The sequence below is a fragment of the Pongo pygmaeus genome, chromosome 19 (assembly GCF_028885625.2).
Source record: "Pongo pygmaeus isolate AG05252 chromosome 19, NHGRI_mPonPyg2-v2.0_pri, whole genome shotgun sequence".
Lineage (NCBI taxonomy): Eukaryota > Metazoa > Chordata > Mammalia > Primates > Hominidae > Pongo > Pongo pygmaeus.
The window spans coordinates 2,044,665-2,069,662 of record NC_072392.2 but is presented as its reverse complement, the minus strand read 5'-3'; the positions used below and the strand labels follow the sequence as shown (position 1 = coordinate 2,069,662).

Here is a 24,998-nt window from a genome sequence, read left to right as displayed (position 1 = left end):
ATCAGCATCTTGAATAGAATGTAATACATGTCTGTCTGCTGGGGAAGAAAGCATATAGGATTGGGAGTGGTTGATAGATGATAGACTGATAGACTTTTTTTCATTTTGTTTTGTTTTGTGACAGAGTCTCGCTCTGTCTCCCAGGCTGGAGTGCAGTGGCATGATCTCAGCTCACTGCAGCCGCCACCTCCTGAGTTCAAGTGATCTTCCAGCCTCAGCCTCCTGAGTGACTGGGATTACAGGCACGCACCACCATGCCCAGCTGATTTTTGTATTTTTAGTAGAGATGGGGTTTCACCATGTTGGCCAGGCTGGTATTGAACTCCTGACTTCAAGTGATCCACCCACCTTGGCCTGCCAAAGTGCTGGGATTACAGGCGTCAGCCACCACGCCCGGCTCGTATGCTTTATATATGTAGGAAGGAGCACAACCCTTAAAACACTTCCTCAGTGACATAATTAAAAAGATAGGAACCTACATAATTAGGTTTCTACCTTTTTTATGCTCGTGCCTATTTTTTTTTTTTTTTTTTGCCCATGCTTTTTTATGCCTATTCCATCCATTATGCTTAGCTAAATATGTGGAGACAAGGTCTTGCTATGTTGCCTGGGATGGTCTCAAACTCCTAGGCTCAAGCAGTCCTCCCACCTCAGCCTTCCAAAGTGTTAGGAATACAGGTCTGAGCCACTGCATGTGGCCAATAGGTGCTTGTCTCTGAAACTTGAGTGAGTCCTCCTGCCCTGGAATGATTTGGTTGACCATTGCCAGCATTTTCTCCAACCCACTGTGACTGTTTCTGCAACATGCTTGGTGCTGATTGTAGCAAATAATGTCTTTAGACAAGAGAAATGCCATTGTATATTTGGCCAAGCTCTTGTCAAACCTTCCTTCTCCTTGGCCTCTTTGAATGTTTTGTGGTTCAGTCTGGACTTTACCATAGAAGCTCCTAATCTCTGTTATCCAAATAGAATGTAATACGTGTCTGTCTGTTTTCCTTTTTCTCTATCTTATTTCACCCAACAAATGATTTTGTTTGCCTTGGTCTCTCCTTTTGCTCTTCTTCATGTCATGATCTGTTTTATTGCTTTGCGTAATGTCTTTTTTCAGGACTTGTTCAGGTCTGGAGAATTTAATGCAGTTGCCCCTGAGTTTTTGGAGTAGAAGACCGTGTTCTGGGCTCAGTGCTTAAGCAGACTAAAGTTTACCTGTTCTGTTGTGCCAGTTTTGTGCTAGGATTGTAAAGATGAATACACTATTGTTACTTTCTCTGATTGTGTAGTCTAGTGTATATGTCAGCAAACTTTTTCTATGAAAGGCCAGATAGTAAATTACTTTATAGGCCATGTGTTCTTTGTTGCCACCACTCACCTTTACTGTTGTACCACCAAAGTAGCCATGGACAATATGTAAATGAATGAGCATGACTGTATTCCATTAAAACTTTATTTACAAAGACAGGTGGCGGATTGAATTTGGCCTGTGGGCCTAGTTTGCCAACTTCTGTTCTAGTGGAAGAAATGGTTACATAAATAGAATACAGTATACAGCTGATTCTTGTTATTTGTGGTGGTTATGTTCTATAAATTCAACAAATTCACCACAAACACTGAATTAGTGAATACTGGATCGTTGCTCCTAAGGGAAATACAGAATTATATTCCTTCAAGCCTCTGGTCACAACATTTTAATCAACTGATCAATATATAACCTTGCTTTTTTGGGTTTTTTTTTTTTGAGACAGAGTCTCACTCTTGCCCAGGGTGGAATGCAGTGGCGCGATCTCTGCTCACTGCAACCTCCGCCTCCCGGGCTCAAGCGATTCTTGTGCCTTAGCCTCCTCAGTGGCTGGGATTATAGGCGTGCGCCTGGCTAATATTTATTTATTTATTTATTTATTTATTTTTGAGACAAAGTCTCACACTGTTGCCCGGGCTGGAGTGCAATGGCGCGATCTCTGCTCGCTGCAACTTCCGCCTCCCTGGTTCAAACGATTCTCCTGCCTCAGCCTCCCGTGTAGCTGGGACTACAGGCACCCGCCACCATGCCTGGCTAATTTGTGTGTTTTGGCCAGGCTGGCCTCAAACTCCTGACCTCATGATCCACCCGCCTTGGCCTCCCAAAGTGCTGGGATTACAGGCATGAGCCACCGACCTCACCCACGCCTGGCTAATTTTTATATTTTTAGTAGAGCCAGGGTGTCTCTGTGTTGTCCAGGCAGGTCGTGAACTCCTGACCTCAAGTGATCCGCCCACCTCAGCCTCCCAAATTGCTGGGATTACAGGCGTGAGCCACCATGCCCGACCAGTTATATAACCTTGTTTTATGTGGGTTTCTGTTTAAAGACACCTTATTTAATACATATTATTGATTCATTAACAAAGAGCTCACTGCCTAACAGCACTGTAACTCATAGCTGAATGAGGCTTATCTAATACACATTTTCCCTGTAAAACACATCACAGCCTTCTTGCACTTAGGGAGTCACACACTTCGGCACACTCCCCAAGCACAGTGGCATGGGGGCCACGTGAGACAACAAAATCACCAACAAAAATCTCAGAAATGTGATGCTAAATACACCATGAAAAGGACACTTTTTTTTTTTTTTTGAGACAGAGTTTCGCTCTGTCCCCCAGGCTGGAGTGCAGTGGCGTGAACTCAACTCCTCCGCCTCCCGGGTTCACGCCATTCTCCTGCCTCAGCCTCCCGAGTAGCTGGGACTACAGGAGCCCACCACCACACCCGGCTAATTTTTAGTATTTTTAGTAGAGATGGGGTTTCACTGTGTTAGCCAGGATGGTCTCGATTTCTTGACCTCGTGATCCACCCGCCTCGGCCTCCCAAAGTGCTGGGATTACAGGTGTGAGCCACCGCGCCCGGCCAAGGACGCTTCTAAGTATGACCTGAAATACGAAGACAGAGAGTTGCTTTTTCTGACCTTAGTTAGCTAGGAACATGCACGTCAGGTGAGTCAAATTTTGTGCTGCTCTGTGCATGCCTAGGAATGACTGTGAAAGCATCATGAGTAGTGATTTTGGGGTTACAAGTAAGTTTTAGCGAGTAAGTGAATTCACAATGCAAAATCCATGAATAATGAGGATTGATTGTATTGTGGTGAGTGCCAGGAGGGAGGTATGTATTGGGTAATGTGGAAGCACAGAGAGAGGCTCTTCATCCAGCCCTGGCAGAGGCGTGGGTTGGGATGAGGAGAGAGGAAAGTGAATTCAGAAGGCTTCCTGGAAAGTTAACTGGGCAGAGTGGGAAGAGAGTGTTCCAAATAGAAGTAATAGCATGAGCAAAGACAGAGAAGATGTGAAACAGCAGAGGGCTCACAGGGCACCTAAATCTGTGGTAATTTGGAGGCCAATGTGAGAAAGTTGGAGGGTAGAGAGGAGGCTGAGCCTTCTGCCAGAGCCACATTCTAGTTTGGTGCCATGGTGTGCACTTGGGAGGTAGTCAGGGGGCTGATCTCCCATAAGATACCTTAGGATTCTGGAAATAATAATTTGTTTCTGGAATTTCTCATTGTTTACTTGTCATGTCTGCATTGTTAATTGAGCAAAAGCAGCACTATTCCATCCATTAAATTTGGTAGGGTGGAGGTTGACTGAATCTTTTACCCCACAGTTTGCTGACTTAAAAAGTTGAAGGGCTATTCTTTTAGACAATGCACTTAGGCATTTTGAACTCAAACATACTAGTGTCTCTCTGTGTCTTGGTAGTTGGAGGAAATTGCCAGTGGTTTGGGTTAAGTAGGGCAAAGCCTTTTTTCTTTTCTTCTTAATTAAAAAAAATTTACAGCTTTTTATTTTTATTTTTTTTGGGACGGAGTCTTTCTCTGTTGCCTAGGCTGGAGTGCAATGGTATGATCTCGGCTCACTGCAATCTCTGCCTCCTGGGATCAAGCGATTCTCCCGCCTCAGCCTCCTGAGTAGCTGGGACTACAGGCACCCGCCATCATGCCCAGCTAATTTTTGTAGTTTTTAGGAGAGATGGGGTTTCACCATGTTGGCCAGGCTGGTCTTGAACTCCTGACCTCAGGTGATCCACCCACCTCGGCCTCCCAAAGCACTGGGATTACAGGCGTGAGCCACCACGCCTGGCTGTTTTTTAAAATGTATAGGCTGGTCTCAAACTCCTGGACTTGGCTGGGCATGGTGGCTCACACCTGTAATCCCAGCACTTTGGGAGTCTGAGGCAGGCAGGTTATTTGGGATCAGGAGTCCAAGACTAGCCTGGCCAACATGGCGAAACCCCGTCTCTACTAAAAATACAAAAATTAGCCAGGCATAGTGGCGCATGCCTGTAATTCCAGCTACTCGGGATGCTGGGAGGAGGAGGTTGTAGTGAGCCAAGATTGCACCACTGCACTCCAGCCTGGGTTGCGGAGTGAGACTGTCTCAAAACAAAAAACAAAAAAAACCCCAAAAAAACAGAAGAACAATTTCCTGGACTCAAGCAGTCCTCCTGCTTCAACCTTCTAAAGTGCTGGGATACAGGTGTGAGCTACTACGCCTGGCCTTATTTTTCTGTTTTATCAAAGTAACACAATTAAAGTTACACCTGTAGGCCTTTCCTCCTGTGTAGAGAGAAACTTCTCAAGCCACATGAATAGAGAAGAGTGAGTTCAAGAAATGTTAGGCATCTGATAGACCAATTATTGTTTTGAAAGATTGAGTCTGAAAATGCCCATTTTGTAAGGAAGCATCTTGAACTAGTGACACCTTGGGGCGTGAGGCATTAATTTGACACCCCCTGGGCCTGGAAAGTTGATGACCTTGTTTCAAAGGCTGAGGTGTAGTTGGAAAAGTGCCTAGGCTGTAATGCTGGAGTTGGTTTCTAAGTTAGTGGGAATAGAGGTTGAAAGAGATCACACAGAGGAGTGATTGCCTTTTAAAGTATTTTAATTGAAGAATTTTTTTTTTTTTCCTTGAGACATGGTTCCTCTCTGTTGTGCAGGCTGGAGTGCAGCAGCATGATCATAGCTCACTGAAGGCTCCATCTCCCAGGCTCAAGTGGTCTTCCTGCCTCAGCCTCCCGAGTAGCTGGGACTACAGGCATGTGCCACCATGCCTGGCCAATGTTTTTTATTTTTAGTAGAGAAAGGGTCTTGCCGTGTTGCTCAGAGTGGCCTCAAACTGAGCTCAAGTGATCCTCCCACCTCAGCCTCCCAAAGTGCTAGGATTACAAGCATGAGCCACTACACCTGGACTCTAAAGAACTATTTTCAATAGGTCATATATTATGTAGGTGTATATGTGATTATCTTTCTTCTCTTGCATTATCAGTGGCATATTATACACACTGTTATATTCACCTTTTTTTTTTTTCCCTATTACCACTGGACTTCGGAGATCCTTCTCTGAGTAATTGCCCTCAAATCCATTGTATCTCTCTAGAGGCTGGCTGACAGCCTTCATAATTTTGTCTAGTATTTGTATGTCAGAGCCAGGATAGTGCAGAGCTTTGGAAAGTCCTGAGTTCAAGTGCTAGTTTTTTTGTTTTTTTCATTTTGAGACAGAGTCTCACTCTGTCGCCCAGGCTGGAGTATAGGGGCACCATCATAGCTCACTGCAGTCTCAAACTCCTGGGCTCAAGCCATCCTCTTGCCTCGACCTCCCAAAGCACTGGGATTACAGGCGTGAGCCACCACGCCTGGCCTGAAGTCCTACTTTTGTCAGATATTAGCTGCGAGACTTTGGGCATGTTCTGTAACCTGGCTGATCTTTAGTTTTCTATCTGTAAGATGATAACAATGATAACCTTGTTTCCCTAGGGCTGGAACTCATAGTTTCTGCTTGGAATTTTGCATGCTGCCTCTACCCAAATCTCTTGTGATTTTCTTAGAGGCTGTATTATAAGTTGAGAATGACAGTTTTCTTTCTGAATTGGAATATGTGGCTACACAAAGTTGGATAGTATATTTTCTTTTTGCATTTAATCAGTAGACCAGCAAAGTGAAAGTTGGTTAGCAAGGGAGCATAGCTTTCCTGTGGAAAACCCAGGCCAGGTTTTCCTGTAGCACAGAACTTTCACCACATGCTCAACTTGTTGTATTTGCTTGAGGGCTTTTTTTTTTTTTTTTTAAATGTATAGTTTTTTTGTTTTGAAAGTGTGTTATGTAGGTGGCATTTTCTTTTCTGTCTTTTTTTTTTTCTTTTTTCTTTTTTTTGGGACAGAGTCTCATGCTGTCACCCTGGGCTGGAGTGCAGTGGCACGATCTTGGCTCATTGCAACCTTCGCCTCCCAGGTTCAAGTGATTCTCATGCCTCAGCCTGCCAAGTAGCTGGGATTACAGGCACCTACCACTACACCCGGCTAACTTTTTTTTTTTTTGAGATAGAGTCTGGCTCTGTTGCCCAGGCTGGAGTGCAGTGCCACGATCTCGGCTCACTGCAAGCTCCGCCTCCCGGGTTTACACCATTCTCCTGCCTCAGCCTCTCAGGTAGCTGGGACTATGAGTAGCTGGGACTACAGGCACCTGCCAACATGCCTGGCTAATTTTTTGTATTTTTAGTGGAGACAGGGTTTCACCATGTTAGCCAGGATGGTCTCGATCTCCTTACCTCGTGATCTGCCCGCCTCGGCCTCCCAAAGTGCTGGGATTACAGGCGTGAGCCACTGTGCCCGGTCTTTTTTTTTTTTTTTGAGATGAAGTCTAACTCTGTCGCCCAGGCTGGAGTGCAGTGGCGTGATCTCGGCTCACTGTGAGGTCTGTCTCCCGGGTTCACGCCATTCTCCTGCCTCAGCCTCCCGAGTAGCTGGGACTACAGGTGCCCGCCACCATGCCCGGCTAATTTTTTTGTATTTTTATTAGAGACGGGGTTTCACTGTGTTAGCCAGGATGGTCTCGATCTCCTGACCTCGTGATCCGCCCACCTCGGCCTCCTGAAGTGCTGGGATTACAGGCGTGAGCCACCGCTCCTGGCCTAATTTTTGTATTTTTTTAAGTAGCAATGGGGTTTCACCATGTTGGCCAGGCTGGTTTCAAACTCCTGACCTCTAGTGATCTGCCCACTTCGGCCTCCCAAAGTGTTGGGATTACAGGCGTGAGTCACTGCTTCCCACCCAGTATTTTCTTTAGACTCATCGCTTGTCTTTTCAGTGCCCCTTGCATAGTTTGTGCATCTGAGCTGCTGCTACTGTGAAAGCTGCCATGTGTGAGTGGTACACATCTAATTCCTCCACCGTCTCCGCAAAACAATTATAGATCAGAGCATGGTTTTATAAGGTTTCCTTAGGCAAGGTGACTTGCTTTCTGTTGGAATGAGTTCTAATTCCTAGAGTTGTATCATGAGGCTTTAGGTTTGTAGTCTGAGAGCCAGTACCCATTATGAAGCTTAGAAAAAGCTTTTAGACCGGGCACAGTAGCACATGCCTATAATCCCAGCATTTTGGGAGGCTGAGGTGGGAAATTGCATGAACCCAGGAGTTGGAGACCAGCCTAGGCAACATAATGAGATGTCATCTCTAATAATAATAAAAATATTTCACTTAAAAAATACATAAATAAGGCTGGGTGCGGTGGCTCACGCCTGTAATCCCAGCACTTTGGGAGGCCGAGGCAGGCGGATCACAAGGTCAGGAGATCGAGACCACCCTGGCTAACACGGTGAAACCCTGTCTCTACTAAAAATACAAAAAATTAGCCGGGCGTGGTGGCGGGCGCCTGTAGTCCCAGCCACTCGGGAGGTTGAGGTAGGAGAATGGTTTGAACCCGTGAGGCGGAGCTTACAGTGAGCCGAGATCGCGCCACTGCACTCCAGCCTGGGCAACAGAGCGAGACTCTGTCTCAAAAAAAATAATAATAAAAATAATAAAAAATACATAAATAAGTAAATACATTAAAAAAGAAAGCTTTTGGCCTGGTTTTCTCTGGATAGCACAAGCATTGATTTAATCTATAATGATAAAGAATAGTTGAGTTTCTGCACTAGTAGGTAAGTGCTTTATCTGTGATAACCCAGTTATTTCATTGTCTCATAATTATCATGACAGAGAAAGCCAGCTTAATTTTTGGCCTCATGGATATAAAGACTCCATATCTTGCTGCGAACAGTGACTTACGCCTGTATAATCCCAGCACTTTGGGAGGCTGAGGCAGGAGGATTGCTTGAATCCAGCAGTTCATGACTAGCCTCGACAACATAGGGATACCCTGTCTCTACTAAAAAAAAAAAAAATTAGCCAGGTGTGGTGGGTGGTCCTAGTTACTCGGGAGCCTGAGGTGGGAGAGTACTCTGGTGTGGAAGGTTGAGGCCGCAGTGAAGGTTGCTCCACTTCACTCCAGCCTGGGTTACAGAGTGAGACCCTGCCTCAAAAGAAAAAGATTCCGTATCTGTAAGGTGGGCATCAGAAAATGTTTTAGGGTTTTTGTGAGTTGACTTCATGTCTTTAATTAGTCCTATGCTTTTGTAAAGTAGTTTGCAGTATGTACCTCAGGCTGTACTCTTCACTCTGGAAGCTCTTTGGAAAGTGTGTGAACTGCAGTTTGGCAGCATGTGATGACAGCAATTCATTAGAGCCTCTTTCTGCGGGAAGAAGCAGATTGGTTTTCTTTTTCTTAGGCCATAAGGAACAGCTTAGTGAGATTACCCTCAAAGAAGGTCAGAACCAGAACCTGGTTTTTCAGTTGTTGATAATGTGAGGTGTGTTGCAAGGAGCAGCCCCTAGTAGGCAAGGATTGGGGCTGCTTTGTCCAGATCACTGCTGGACTGTAAGGCTAATGTCTTTGTGGTTGGTAGTGAGTGCAAGTTTCTCAAAGTACATCAGCCCTACCTATAAACCCTTAATGCCCCAGATGACCTCGGTCACCAAACCACTTCAGGGCTTTATTTTTATCCTATCCGTTTTGTTTCAATATGTGAGGTTGGTTTCTTTCCTCTAACAGAGCAGAGTTCTCTGGGGGAAGAAACAGAGTGCCAGGGTGCTGTTGAGGCTGGTTAAACACCAAAACCACACTCTTCATCTTTCTGGGGTTGAGACGTGACATAAGCCATGCTGCAAACGCCAGCTTCCACACTGAAGAAACCTCTCTCAGTAGTCACTTTGTTTATTTTTTGTGTATTGTGTTTTTAGGCAAATATAGAGGAGTAAATGGTGTACCTTCCTATTCTGCTGTAGACAGAAATCTAATTCTAACAATGGGCACTTGCTTAAAATCTACCATTTCCCAGCTTAAGGTTTTTCATCCTCCCCGAGAGTGTTGATGAGAACTCTCAAAACTCACCAGGTCTCAGGAAGCCGGATTACCAGCATATCCTGTTGCGTGCGTGTGTATATTCTGTGTTACCCACAGGCCACTTTCCACCCCACGTGACCTTTAGTTACCATCCGGAAAGTCAGGACCCAGATACCCGTCAGAATTTCCAGGCCTTGGTTTGGTTAAGACATTTTAGAAGATGTTAACAGCAATAATTGTAAAAAGACTTTGAGTGGCACGCATGGTGAACAGAAAGTACTAGATCCTGAAGAGGGGGGAAAGGCATTTCTGTGCTCTTCCGGGTAAAGTGTTTGAAAATGAACATTCAGAAGAAAACCTAAAGCACCTGAAATGCACAGGGGAAGAGAATGAGAGGTGATTAGAAGCCCAACACATGCACCAATTCTTAGGTGGTAAGACTAAGTTCTGAAGCTCATATTTCATTCTTTAAGATTGTCATATGCATTACTGGTGTTGTTTATAGCACACTCCATCACATTTTATTTTAACCAGCATCTCTAAATTAATATAAAAAGACTAATGATTCAGATAATACCCTAGAACAGGGATGGGCAAAATATTGCCAGTGGCCTATGAGCTAAGAATAGTTTTTACATTCTTACATCAGGAGTTGTTTAAAAAGAGCAACACGAGACGGACACGTATGTGGTTCACAAAGCCTAAACTATTTTCTGTGACCATTTACAGAAAAAATTTACCACTGCTCTAAAAGCTGGGAGAGGTGAATGCAGTTAATGATAAGGTTCTTCTGTTAGGAAATTGATTGTTAATGAGAATGTTATCGCCTTTTGAGCAGACAGTTTTTTTTCTTTTTTTGGAGAGGCAGTCTTGCTCTGTTGTCCAGGCTGGAGTGCAGTGGCACAATCTCAGCTCACTGCAACCTCTGCCTCCCGGGTTCAAGCGATTCTCCTGCCTCAGCCTCCCCAGTAGCTGGGACTACAGGCTCCTGTCACCACCCCTTGCTAATTTTTTTATTTTTAGAAGAGATGGTGTTTCACCATGTTGGCCAGTCTGGTCTCGAACTCCTGACCTCAGGTGGTCAGCCTCCCAAAGTGCTGGGATTACAGACTTGAGCCACTGCGCCCGGCCGACAGTTCTTCGTTATGCAGGTCTGACCTTGCAGGATGTTTAGCATTCCTGGCTCTGCTCGTTAGATGCCAGTAATGGCCCACACATACTTCCAAACATTTCCTGGGATGGGTGGTAATATTCTGGTTGAGAACCATTACTTTTGAAGCTTGACAAGGTCAAAAACACTTTGTTAACGGTTTACTCCTTCATTTCCTCTCAGAGAACCTGACTTGGGATTTGGATCTTGATGGCCCAGGGATTAACAGTAGTGAGAGAGAATTTGAGTAGCTAGTGGAATAGGGAGAGTTTTCAGTAGGGTAGAATACAAGATTTTAAGGAAAAAAATTTTTTTTTTTTTTTTTTTTTGAGACGGGGTTTCGCTCTGTCACACAGGCTGGAATGCAGTGGCATGATCTCGGCTCACTGCAACCTTCGCCTCCTGGGCTCAAGCAATCCTCCCATCCCAGCCTCCTGAGTAGCTGGGACTATAGGCACACGCCACCATGCCCAGCTAATTTTTGTATTTTCAGTAGAGACGGGGTTTCACCATGTCGGTCAGGCTGGTCTCAAATTCCTGGGCTCAAGCGATCCGCCCACCTCAGCCTCCCAAAGTGCTGAGATTATAGCTGTGAGTCACTGTGTCCAGCCTAGGAAGTCATTTAATGTTGCGTTTGTTGCTTGACACCTATTTTAAGAGTTGAGATTGATCTGTGATTTATGAAAGGTTTGTTTTGATGTTGCTGGTGTTGTGAAAAGCACATTCCTCTCTATGTGAGAGATGGAGTAGCCATCTTTGGCCTTAATATCCAGATGATTTTGAGGTCTGTGGGAATCTGTATGATGTACTTGAGGGACTTGTTCAAAGCCAATGTAAAGATGTAGTTTTGGCATCTCATGAATAACCTGATATCCCGACTTAAGCCAGAACTCTGGCATTAGAGAATTTTCCAGCTTGGGAGAGTTGACTGAGAAAAGTCCTCCTTTGGCTCCTTACCAAGTTAGACAAGGGAGCAATCAGCTGCTGAGTTCCAGCCAACTGGAATGTACGTGAGGGGGTACTATAAATCTTCCCTTAGGATCCAGCTTGTGGTCTGTGAAGAGCCTTCCAAATAAGAATGAGACCTGTACATTGGATCCTTGTTCATTCCGCAGCTGCTATAGGAAGGAGTAGTGAGGTGATGTTACTGTGGAGCAGCTCACTTTATATAGTAACACACTGCCTGTTATGTGGGGTAAGAAGACTGCACTACCCTTTATGTTTTTCCCGTGTTGCCTTTCTCACCAACTTCCTATATTGGTTTTTGTTTCTGACTGTTCTCTCGGGGAGCTGTATCCATAGTTTGATCATTCTGTAAAATCCCTCTTTGCTCTTAAAGGTGCCAGAATTTCATCTCTCTACCCTCTTTTCACCATCTTAGATCTGATGTATTTGAGCTAAGATAGAGTATATGAAATCGTTGTTTTCTTGGCTCATGATCCTTCCCCAGTCTGCGGACTGTTTGTTTGACTCCAGGGGGAAACTCCAGGTTTTTCCCCTCTTGGAAGCCTTTCACTTTACTCATAAATATTTAGTATTGAAGTGAACTGCGCTCTTTTTTTCTCCCTAGTATGAGTGTATAGACTCTCTAGACCAGAAAGAATTTAAAATACTATCTATACCCTCCGTCTTTGTGATGTTTTAGTTCCTATAAAATGTATTAACCACACATTTTTATTTTTAAGAGCTTAAGTGGTTTTTTGAGTTGTCTTCCATCTTCTGATCCAAAATTTATTGAGCATTTATTATAGAAATCACTAGGCACCTCTCCTACTACTGTTTTTTCCATGTCGTTCATGCCTAGAACCATCGGAGAGTTATGTAACTAGGTAACATTGGTTACTAGTAGTACTGCTTTTACTGATTTGTACTTAAGTGTGTCATCAGCCTGTATGAAGATACATAAAAAAGAGACCTAGAGAACGATTGCTGTTTGTGTTGCGTGGTGTCTTTGTGGAAGCCTGTGGAAGAAATTTCTGCTCTTAGTAGAAAATGGGTTTCTTCAACCTCATGCACATTTGTAAGATTGTTATAATAGCAAATTTGTGAATTTTTAACCCAGAATGATTCTCTATTTTAATTGTTCCAGAGGTTGTAGCCAAACTTCCTTTAGTAAGTGTAAAGGGCGTGCATCTTGGGTCGTGACCTTACTGTTTGGTGACCTCTTTACCTTTTTCTCTTTGGCTGCTCTTTCTTGTTTTTCATCTATTTTATCTTACAGTATAGTATATACCTTTGTATGTTGCCCAAAATAAGTGGCTTCAAAGTTTTCTATGCTATTTTTTCTCTTTTCACTTGCCCGTTTTGCTGTAAAACCTCCTCTGCGGCCGGTTAGTCTCTGAGGAAATCAAGTTTTTCCCTGTCCCGGTTCAGGTCGTTTCCATAAATATTCATGGAGCACCTTTATATATTGTTATTCTAGGTACTGCACACAGAAAAGTAAGTGATGTTGGTCCTTCCCTCAAAAACACAGTCTAGTAAGAAAAAAGGATATGTAAATAAATACTTGCAATAAAGTGTTATAAGTGTAATAATAGAAATATGTACACTGGACAGAGGTAAAAGAGATTAACTCAGGGTGAACAGGTAGAGCGACCTAGAAAGGTAATCTGTGTCCTTAATTTTGCAAGTCGAAGAAGTATTTTAGGTAGATGTGGTCAGCTGACTTTTCTGGCAGAAGGAACAACATGGATAAAAACATAGCATGATTCGAAACTGCAAGGAATGGTTGCTTCTGAGATTCCCAGCCAAGATTCTGTCATTAGAATGTCTTGGGCCATGGTGCACATGTCCACATTGATGCTGTCTAATCACTCAGTTGGAACTGAAGATTCATCACGATGTAGATTGATTTGAGCTTTTGATTTGGCTCAAGCTTCGAAGTGAATCCTTCAAATAGTTCTTTCTCTGCTTTATTTTATGTATTAGCAAAGGTTGACTCACTCTAAAGTCATGCCTTCCATCATTCTGGGAAGCTTTCTGAGCCAAGCCCAGCTTGGCTTAGGAATAAGTTATGCTTTGTGTTGTAATCATTGGCACTAAGTCCTATTCTTGACTTTCACACACATAGTAGGACTGCAGCTCCTGATGCATATGGGAAAGAGGAATTGTGATAATGCTCGCTATGGATTTACATTTTTCTGGGTTGTTTTTTTCTTGATAAAGATGCTAAAACCTTATTCTCTCTAATGAGATTTTGAGTTTACTTGTGCCACAAATCTCTGAGATGCTAGGTCCTAATTTGTCAAGCAAACTATGTTAACACATTTGACATTCTCTTCTGAGGAATGTCTTTGGCAGGTTTTCCTTTAGACTTCTGGACAGATCTATAAAACTCCATGGCTTTGGAAATACTTGCAAGTGACATATGTCAAAAGGTTGAATAAGGCACTAATAGTGCCCTTGATGCTCCTAGGAAGCTGTCACTTGTAGTCACTGCAGACCAGGAGTGAGATCTTATGGGTTGCATTCCTAAATTTCTTTTTGTTTGTATGAACAGATTTTTTAATCTCTTTTCTTGTCTTTACATCCGTACAGTGGGGATATAGCGTACACCATCAACACATCTGCACAGCTTTGTCCACCGAGGGGCGGCAGAAAGTTGTTTATTGTAGCCCCAGTCATCCGCATGGCTACTGCGTCAGAGTTAGAATAATGGTGGGGATTAGGACATATGGGGCAAAGGGTATTTATTGGCAGTGAAACAAAGGCTTTTTGTGGACTAGTAGAAAAAGTTGTGGCGATTTAAAAAATTATTACAGAATTAAAAGAAATCTTACAAAAATATATATACACAGAAAAGTGCACATAACAAAGCCATACAGGTGATAAATTGTGACAATGTAAGCATACTTGTATAACCAGCAGTTCATTTACTTGTATTGCTGTCATTCTTCTCTTCCCTTTTTTTTTTGAGACGGAGTCTCGCGCTCTGTCGCCTAGGCTAGAGTGCAGTGGTGTGATCTTGGCTCACTGCAAGCTCTGCCTCCCGGGTTCAAGTGATTCTCCTGCCTCAGCCTCCGGAGTAGCTGGGACTACAGGTGCTTGCCACCAAACCTGGCTAATTTTTTTTTTTTTTTTGTATTTTTAGTAGAGACAGGGTTTCACCGTGTTAGCGAGGATGGTCTCGATCTCCTGACCTCGTGATCTGCCCTCCTTGGCCTCCCAAAATGCTGGGATTACAGGCGTGAGCCACTGCGCCCGACTTTTTTTTTTTTTTTTCTTAAATTTATTTTTGAGACAGAGTCTCACCCTGTTGCCCAGACTGGAGTGGAATGGCATGATCTTGTCTCACTGCAACCTCCGCCTCCTGGGTTCAAGTGATTCTTCTGCCTCAGCCTCTCGAGCAGCTGGGATTACAGGCACCCGCCACCACGGCCAGCTAATTTTTGTATTTTCAGTAGATACGGGGTTTTGCCATTTTTGGCCAGGCTGATCTCGAACTCCTGACCTCAGGTGATCCACCCACCTCGGCCTCCCAAAGTGCTGGGATTACAGGCATGAGCCACTGCACCCAGCCTCTTCCCTTTTAACTCTAAACTCAAATTTTTTTCTATACATTTAATGATAGCAGTGACAGAGCATTTTCAATAAATTAGGAAGAAGTTAATGCCCATGTTTTCCTTGCTTTGTGGATTCTTGTTAAGATTGATTTTCATTGTTCAGAGACAGAGAACGAAGAGAGAATTTGGAAGACAAAGAATTGGATCAAAGATAAAAGATTTGAGGTGTTTGCTTTGACTTTTGAACTACAGAGTTTGGGTCTGGGAACCAGCACAGAAAAGATTTGATTGACCAAAAAAACTAGCTGGAAGCAGGCCTTGCCTCCAGTCACAGTGAAACTGAGTCTCTCACCAACAGTGCTGTGGTTTACAGCCTTCATCTTGAACCATCTGGCTGTTGGCGGGGAAAGTGACATCATAGCCTGCCTACTCCTGGACATACTTGGTTCAGCTCAGATGTGGAATCCCAGAAGATCTGCATTGCGTGTTTCTAGCCTTGTTTTTAGTGTCAAGGCAGATGCCAGGCTGTAGCAGGCCATGTTGTTGTCTTTGTGTAATCCATTTGTATTCTAACAGTTTTCTTCTTTTTCTGCTGCTAGCTGCCAGGGAGGTAGAGTTGCCTCTGTTGATAAAGAGCAGATACAGAAGTTCACATCCAAACCTGAATGACCATTTTTAACTTGAAACACTTTTCCTGGGAGTTGATGCGCCAGAATCCTTCCCTTATTTGGTGCCTTGCTTAAATCTGAAGCTCGCACAAGGTAGCCAAAGCTCCCTGTGTGCTGGTTATTTGCTTTATGGTGCCCACAGCAGAGTGGTTTGTGAAACCGTCTTTGTGACCACATCTATCTTAAACTGAAGCTTCGTTCTCCTTTGGGTTCTTAGATTAGTTCGTGCTCCTCCCTTTCCTGAGAGATTCAGGGGTTTTCCTGTATTGTGTTAGGTAGGTAGAGAGAGGTTATATTTTCAAATATTTTTCTGGACTGTGCACAGTCCCTTTATTAGTGTGCAAATGCACATATATTCCTTGAACTTTTTTTTTTTTTTTTTGGAGACAGGGTCTCGCTCTGTCACCCAGGCTGGAGTGCAGTGGCACGATCTCGGCTCACTGCAGCCTCAACCTCCTGGGCTCAGGTGATCCTCCCACCTCAGCCTCCCAACTGGGACTACAGGCGTTTGCCACCATAGCTGGCTAATTTTGTTTATTTTTTGTAGAGATGAGGTCTCACTGTGTTGCCCAGGCTGATCAAACTCCTGGGCCCAAGTAATCCTCTTACAGGCATGAGCTACTGTGCCCGTCCTTGAAGGACTCTTGCCTTATTCATCAGGCTCCTGTTGCTTTATCACCATGAATAAACTTGTTCAGTTTTACAGTTTCATCTTTTATCTCTTCTTACTGGTACTATTTGAGGGTGCATGTTGTTACATGCGTCTGCCAGCTTGCATGGCATTGTCTGGACTGGAAGTATTTACTTACCTTAATCTCCAAGACTTCTCTGTTGGTTTGGCCTGGTGGTCTCTCAGTGAAAGACAGCTGAAACCATTGGTGGGTTTTGTTTGGGGCTTTTGCTTTTGGTCTTTATAGAAACATTCTCTGTGTCTGTCTTGGTTCTGGTGAAAAAGTTGCCTTTTGTTTGTTTGTTTTTGAGATGGAGTCTCGCTCTGTCGCCCAGGCTGGAGTGCAGTGGTGTGATCTCTGCTCACTGCAACTTCCGCCTCCTGGGTTGAAGCAATTCTCCTACCTCAGCCTCCCAACTAGCTGGGATTACAGGTGCATGCCACCGCACCGTGCTCATTTTTGTATTTTTAGTAGAAATGGGGTTTCATCGTGTTGGCCAGGCTGGTCTTGAACTCCTGACCTCGGCCTCCCAACATGCTGGAATTACAGGTGTGAGCTACCGCACCGGTTCCTTTTTTTTTTTTGAGTTAGTGTCTTGCTCTGTCACTGAGACTGGGAGTGCAGTGGCGTGATCACAGCTCACTTCACCCTTCACCTCCTGGGCTCAAGCAATCCTCCCACCTCAGCCTGTAGAGTAGCTGGGACTACAGGCTGCACCACCACACCCAGCTAATTATTTTTTTTGTAGAAAGAAAGTCTCCGTATGTTGCCCAGGCTGGTCTTGAATTCCTAGGCTCAAATGAGGTTGCCTTTTTTTTTTTTTTTTTTTTTTTGAGACAGAGTCTTACTCTATTGCCCAGCCTGGAGTGCAGTGGTGCAATCTTGGCTCACTGCAACCTCCATTTCCCAGTTCAAATGATTCTCCTGCCTCAGTCTCCCCAGTAGCTGGGATTACAGGCATGTGCCACAACACTCAGCTAATTTTTTTGTGTTTTTAGTAGAGATGGGCCTTCACCGTGTTGGCCAGGTTGGTCTCGAACTCCTGACCTCCGTTGATCTGCCCGCCTCAGCCTCCCAAAGTGCTGGGATTACAGGCATGAGTCACTGCACCCAGCCCAAGGTTGCCTTTTTTAAAAGGCGAAAAATAAAGAGCTCAGGCTCTGGGCAAGTCAATTAACCTCTGTGCTGTTTTCTGTAAGGAAATAATAGTAGTACTTATCTTCACAGAATAGTTGTAATGTTAACAGACGTAAAGTGCTTAGAGTAGTGTGCTACACATAGAAGATGCTATAGAAGTTTTGACCATATGTATGTGTATGTGTGTGTGTGTGTGTGTGTGTGTGTGTGTGTATATATATATTTTTTTTTTTTTTTTTTTTTTTTGAGACAGAGTCTTACTCTGTCGCCCAGGCTGGAGTCCAGTGGCGCGATCTCAGCTCACTGCACCCTCCGCCTTCTGGGTTCAAGTGATTCTCCTGCCTCAGCCTCCCGAGTAGCTGGGACTACAGGCACGCGCCACCATGCCCAGCTAATTTTTGTATTTTTTTGTAGAGATGGGGTTTCGCCATTTGGTCGGGCTGGTCTCAAGCTCTTGACCTCTTGATCCGCCCAGCCCCCCAAAGTGCTGGGATTACAAGCATGAGCCACCAGGCCCAGCCAGGAAAATTTCAATGTACTGTAAAGTTTGGGAACCACTGGGCTAGAAGATAAATACAAAGGCCCAAGTTGGGAGCATACTCATCACATTTAAGGAACAGAAGGAGGTAGTGGAGTAAGATTATGTAGGGCTTTTGTAGGCCATTGTAAGGACTTTGGCTTTCATTCTGATGTTAAGTGTAGTCTCTTTTTGCCCACTCACTTAGGCTGGAATGTAGCAGATGGAATTGCTACTACTCAGGATCAGAATCCTTAAATCCTGACAGAAATGCCTTTCCCTTTAAATACCTTTGGGGGCCAGGCGTGGTGGCTCGTGTCTATAATTCCAGCTACTCAGGAGGCTGAGGCACAAGATTATTTTGGCCAGGCGCAGTGTCTCATGCCTGTAATCCCAATACTTTGGGAGGTGGGCGGGTCACGAGGTCAAGAGATGGAGACCATCCTGGCCAACATGGTGAAATCCTGTCTCTACTGAAAATATAAAAATTAGCTGGGTGTGGTGGCATGTACCTGTAGTCCCAGGTACTCGGGAGGCTGAGGCAGGAGAATCGCTTGAACCTGGGAGGCGGAGGTTGCAGTGAGCCGAGATCATGCCACTGCACTACAGCCTGGGCAACAGAGCGAGACTCTGTCTCAAAAAGAAAAAGGAAGAATCCCTTGAACCTGGGAGGTGGAGGTTGCAGTGAGCCAAGATGGTACCGCTGTACTCCAGCCTGGGCAACAGAGTGAGACTCCGTCTCAAAATAAATAAATAAATAAATACATGCATACATACATACCTTTGTCTGGGTTTTGCCACATTACTCTCCAAAAAGAAGTGGATTTAAATTGTCACAGATAGTGATGTGTATGCTCTTTCCCTACAACATTCATCTCTTTTTCTTACAAGTTTTCTTGTATATATTGCCTGGATAACCTATTTAATCCGTATCAAATCTGTCTATCAATTTTTTTTAAAATAAAGTCTCACTCTGTCTCCCAGGCTGGAGTGCAGTGGCACCATCACGGCTCACTGCAACCTCTCCCTGCCAGGCTCCAGCAATCCTCCCACCTAAGCCTCACGAGTATCTAGAACTACTGGTGTGCGCCACCATGCCTGGCTGATTTATTTTATTTTATTTTTATTTTTTGTAAAGATGGAGTTTTGCCATGTTGGCCCAGGCTGGTCTCAAACTCCTGAGCTCAAGCGATCCACCCGCCTCAGCCTCTCAAGGTGCTGGGATTACAGGCATGACCCACCGTGTTTGGCCTTTAGTCTTTTTAAAATACTCATGCTTGGTTCTGCACCACCGCTAGTCTGTAAACTAAGTTACTTGGAACTAGAACCACTGAGACTTAAAGACGGGGCTCATGATTGTCCAAGTGTGGAATGACAATCTCCTTCACGTCTTCCCTCTCTGTTTCCATTGCCAGTGAATGATTGCAACAACAACCTTTTACCTGGTCTCCTCACCTCCACACACTTGACTCCACCCAATCCCTCACCCCTCAAAAAAACCCTAAGTTTTCTAAACATCCAGAACAACCTTTACAAATACAGGTTTGCTCATGTCATTTCCCTGCTGAAAACCCTTCAGTGGCTTTAATGAAGATCACATTCTTTAACAAGGACCTGTCCAACATGCCCTGCCCAATTCTCCAGACTTTCTTAGAGAATCAACCATCTAGCCATGCCAGTCTACAATGTACCACTTTTGAGAACATCATATATGTTGTTCCCTTTGCTTAAGACACACCAGGACATGACTCCCTCTCCTCTCCAAAACCAGCTGTCTCTTCAACCCTCACTTTTCAACTCAAAAGTCTTTTCCTCTGAGAGGATATCTCTGGTGCTGCTTCTGTATATTTCCACAGCATCCTAGCCTTCTCCAGTCATGGCACTTCATAATTGTCTGTGTTACCCACAGAGCAAGGATGATCTCTGCCTTGTTCACAGCTTGTGCACTGTGCTTTGTACATAAAATGTGCCCAGTAGGTTTTTGTTGAATGAATAAATGTATGGGTCCATGTGTGAGGAAGTCTTCATCATCCCTCTTACGCTCTGTCAACCTGTTGATTTATAAGATGAGTTTGATGGCTGAGCACGGTATCTCACGCCTGTAATCCTAGCACTTTGGGAGCCTGAGGTGGGCAGATCACTTGAGGCCAGAAGTTCAAGACCAGCCTGGACAACATGGCAAAACCCCGTCTCTACTAAAAATACAAAAATTAGCCAGGCGTGGTGGCATGCGCCTCTAGTCCCAGCTGCTTGGGAAGCTGAGGCACGATTGTTGCTTGAACCCCAGAGGCAGAGATTGCAGTGAGCTGGGATTGCACCAGTGCACTCCATCTTGGGCCACAGAGCAAGACTCTGTCTCAACAACAACAAAAAAAGATGGGTTTGAGCTTGTGTATGTGCTCTTGGAAAACTGTTATCTGGTTGTCCATCTGATCACGCAGTGGGAGCTTCAGCCATTTCCTCTTCTCTCTCGCTTCCTGGAGTGCAGACACAGCGTGTCCTAGCTCCCCTACTATTTGGGTGGATGGGCATGAGAGTTCCCAGGCATGAGAGAGATGAGTCAGAAAGAAGAGTCATTCAGAAAGTAACCCAGTCAGAGCAACAGTGTTGCCCTTTGTCTGAACTTTCTTTCTCTTTTTCTGTGTACCTGGAGATGCTAAGCTGGTGGCACATTTGACTTGGTTGTTACAGATTGTCACACCACAGCATAGGGATTCATAAATCTTAATCTGGCACTTTCCTTTGATAGGGATGTTTTGGGAAATGTCCAGGAGCCCTCTGGCCTAAGTGAAGTCTCTGTTGGGCTTGGGTGTGTTCTGTTTCTACCCTGCCCGTGGAAACCTGGAGAGTCCCATTTATATTTCTCTGTAGCCTTTGGAGTGTGTGACTGTCCGAGAGCAGGAGTCTTTGGCATTTGGTGTCACTTGTGCTATCGTAGAATGGGATGGTGCTTACACAGAAGCTGGCAAGAAAAGTTGTATTTACTTAGAATTATGCATTTGTGGGCTCTTAGCATTGGGAGAAATACTGAAAATTGGTGCTTCTCCTGTGGTGGTGAGAAGTGGGTGGATATCGGAATATTCTGGTCGGGGGGGTTCTTTTAAACCATACTCTTCATCACTACCCATCTTCACCTCTTAGCTCATGAGAATCATAACTGTTTCCAGTACATGTGTGTGGTAGCTCTGAAGTGCTGTGCAGGGAGAAACATCTTTTGAGACACCAGGGTTGTAGATTATTTAGCCTAGGTATCAGCAGACATTTTTTTTCTGTAACCATCTGGATAGTAAATATTTTAGGCTACTTTGGGAGGCCGAGGCAGGCAGATCAGGAGGTCAGGAGATCGAGACCATCCTGGCCAACACGGTGAAACCCCATCTCTACTAAAAGAATACAAAAAATTAGCCGGGCGTAGTGGCAGGCACTTGTAGTCCCAGCTGCTCAGGAGGCTGAGGCAGGAGAATGGCGTGAACCCGGGAAGCAGAGCTTGCAGTGAGCCGAGACTGTGCCACTGCACTCCAGCCTGGGCGACAGAGCGAGACTCCGTCTCAAAAAAAAAAAAATAAATAAATAAATAAATAAATAAAATAAAATATTGTAGGCTTTGTGGGCCATGTGCCCTCTGCTGCACTACTCAGCTCTGCCTTTGTAGGGGGAAAGCAGCCACTGACAATATGTAAACAAATGAGGGTGGCTGTGTTTCAACAGAATTTTATTTATGGAAACTGAAATTTATATTTCATGTAATTTTCATGCCATGAAATATTCTCTTATTTTTTTTTCAACCATTAAAACAATGTAAAAACCATTCTTAGCTCATGGGTCATACAAAAACAGGTGGCAGGCTACATTTGACCCATGGCCATAGTTTGCCAGCGTCTGATATAGCCCAGTGGTTTCCAAATCTGGCTATCTTTCACAGTGACCTGGAGACCTTTAAAAATGTTGATTCGAACTGCCCCTCTCTCGTCCTTGAGGATTCTGATTCTGTAGGAGTGGGGAATCTGTATTTTTTTACAAAAGCTGTTCAGGAGATAGACATACATTCAGGGTTATGGAATTAGCAGTACTGATCTCACTCATTTAACTGTTGAAGAAACAGCCCTAGAAGATTTATGTGACTTGCTGATAATTAACAGCAAATAAATGGTATGACCAAAATTTGAACCCAGGTCTTCAACTCTTAAGATCAGCGGTCTCTGTTCATACCATTCTGTCATATTCCTTCCCCCTAGTAAACACATGAGCAGTAAATACAAAATACGGAACATATTCGTGCCTGCTCCTTTTCTTTCTTTCTTTCTTTTTTTTTTTTGAGGCAGAGTCTTGCTCTGTCACCAGGCTAGAGTGCAGTGGCGCCATCTTGGCTCACTGCAGTCTCCACCTCCCAGGTTCAAGTGATTCTCCTGCCTCAGCCTCCTGAGTAGCTGGGACTATAGGCACACCCAGCTAATTTTTGTATTTTTAGTAGAGACGGGGTTTCACCGTTGGCCAGGATGGTCTCGATCTCTTGACCTCGTGATCCACCCACCTCAGCCTCCCAAAGTGCTGGGATTACAGGCGTGAGCCACCGTGCCCAGCCTCCTTTTCTTTTTGTCCTTTTTTTCTGAGATGGAGTTTCGCTCTTATTTCCTAGGCTGGAGTGCAATGGTGCAATCTCGGCTCACTGCAACCTCCGTCTCCTGGTTCAAGTGATTCTCCTGCCTCAGCCTCCAGAGTAGCTGGGATTACAGGCATGAGCCACCACGCCTGGCTAATTTTGTATTTTTAGTAGAGATGGGGTTTCTCCATGTTGGTCAGGCTGGTCTCGAACTCCTGACCTCAGGTGATCCGCCCGCCTCGGCCTCCCAAAGTGCTGGGATTACAGGCATGAGCCACTGTGACTGGCCCCATCTTTTCTTTATACCTGGTGCCAGTTTCCTTTCTGAGAGCCAGCCAGGTACTCTGAGCTCGGCTGTCCCTCTGCTGGCTGGCTGTGTTTTCTGGAGCTGCCTGCTGATTTAGCTCAATTTCCCTCAGTTTGCTGGCTTTAACTAGGAGAGATAATGAAGTAACGAATTGCTTTAATATAAGAGGCAGCACTAAACTGCAGTGCAAAGTTGAGAGCCATTGTTTCAAGGGGTGCATTAGTTGGAAGAGGTAGTTTTAAAAGGCACATTTTACACTTAAATTCACATGTCTCAGATCTAGCCATCTTAAGTGGGACATCTGTACAGGAACTTGTGTTTAATTGAAGCTAATTGAGCTGTCATCCAGCCCTGAATAGTTCTGGAGTGGAGGAAGTAAAGGGTGAAGAGCTGTTGCCATCCCGGTTCTACCTCAGCCTCAGCGTGGCTCTTTGGTCCAAGTAAGGGACCTAAGGATTGATTTTGATTTGCTCCATCTTCCTGCAAGGCATTTGAGTCATGCTATTTGGTTTTCCCGTACTTTTTTTTTTTTTGAATCTGCATATCTTGGAAAGAGGAATGCTGAAAGTACTAATAATGAATAACTTCTGTCTTTACTGAATGATTATTGCATTACTGATAGGTTTCCACATTTTGTGTACCAGGCCCCCATTCCCTCATTTTTTTTTTTTTTTTTAGATTCTCATCTCATCTCTGTGACAGGAAAAATGACAGTAAGGGAAACAGTGCCTCCTGGAACCTTCATAGGCCTTGTCTTAGGTGTGGGAGCATAAATGGCCAGTGGGCAAGTTGTTATGTTATTTATCTTTGTTCTTGGACTATAAGCTCCTAGGTATCAGAGACCCTATCTTGTTGGTTTGCTCTTATGCCCAGCATAGGAGCGCAGGGATGAGGATGACGTGTGAACAACATTACCAGTGTGCCCACATCCTCCTCCGCCTTGTGATCTCATTGCTTGAGAGAGACTGATAAGTGGGCTTTGATTGAATGCTATGAAAGTCCTGGCCGTTTTACTAACAGGTACTCATGAAATTTGGTCTCCACCTATGTTGTTTCATATCTAAGAGGATAGATCCCTTTTCTAAAATGCAACAAAGTTTTGTTTTTTAAAAAATATATGGGGCCAGGACCAGTGACTCATGTCTGTAATCCCACTACTTTAGGAGGGTGAGGCAGAGGATCGCTTGAGCCCAGGAGTTGAGAGACCAGCCTGGGCAATATAGTGAGACCCCGTCTCTACAAAAAATAAAAAACTAGCCAGGCGTGATTGTGTGTGCCTGTAGTCCCAGCTACTCAGAAGGCTGAGGCGGGGAGGATCGCTTGAGCCCAGGAGGTCTAGACAACAGTGAGCCTTGATTGTGCCACTGTACTCCAGTCTGGGTGACAGAAGTGAGTCCCTGTCTCAAAAAAAAAAAAAAAGTGTATATAAAAATAGAGACATTCCATACAGATAAGAGAATAATAATTTATGCTCCTCAGAATCACTTTAAAATGCACTTTGGAATTCCTTTAATACTGACTACCCTTACTGTCCTTAAAATGATTCACTCTTCAGAAATTTGGTTTTTCACACGACTCTGTAGAAGCAGGAACGACTCTTTCGGAACTGAAATTGGGTCTGTTTCAGAATCCCCTCCTCTTGCGTTGTTGCCTCTGAGCAGCTTTTCTCTCCTTCCTTGCTCCACCGTCACCAAGCCCTTAGACACAATTTTGAGTGATAACTTTCAAGGCTTGTGTAAAACATCTACTCCTCAGACTACTTTAATTTGTATTATTTCATTTCATCCTTTTAGTTCTGAATTAGGTAATGTCAGTGGTATAAATTCCATTTTATAGTCCAGGAACAATCCAAAACTTATAATCCCACAGTTATAATCCCCCAGTTAATGACAGGACGGACTTTATTGTGTGTCCAGAGACCTACCCATCCGTCTACTGCCATTGGTGTCTCTTTGGGTTGAGCTCAGGAGTCCACAGTGAATTTGTTTGGGACTTGAACTAAGGAGCCAGAAGACCTTTAATAATTCTAACAGTACCTCTCAGGGATACACCCAAGAAGCATTTTTGTTTCAGTGAACACTACGTAAATACGTAAGGAAGATTTGAACGCAGGTAGCCTCATAATTTGAGAAGTAACATTTATTTTCCACCTGACCGAAAACCATCTAGGTGTATTGTTAAAAATAAAAAAAGTCTGCCAGGCAAGGTGGCTCACGCCTGTAATCTGATCACTTTGGGAAGCCAAAGCTGGAGGATTGCTTGAA

General features: G+C 44.3%; 1 protein-coding gene across 4 annotated transcripts in view; it reads left to right on the top strand.

Moving 5' to 3' along the window:
- Positions 1–24,998, top strand: part of SMG6 (SMG6 nonsense mediated mRNA decay factor) — a 247,592-nt gene that overhangs the window by 28,233 nt on the left and 194,361 nt on the right. Inside the window, exon 1 of one of the 4 annotated variants that reach the window (XM_054459775.2) lies at positions 9,599–9,616. The exons of 2 other annotated variants lie outside the window; for them this stretch is intronic. The gene's annotated coding sequence lies outside the window, so the exon portion shown is untranslated. Of the gene's footprint in view, positions 1–9,598; positions 9,617–11,508; positions 11,528–24,998 lie in introns of those variants that run through there. One more of the 4 variants, XM_063655727.1, reaches the window with a different exon arrangement.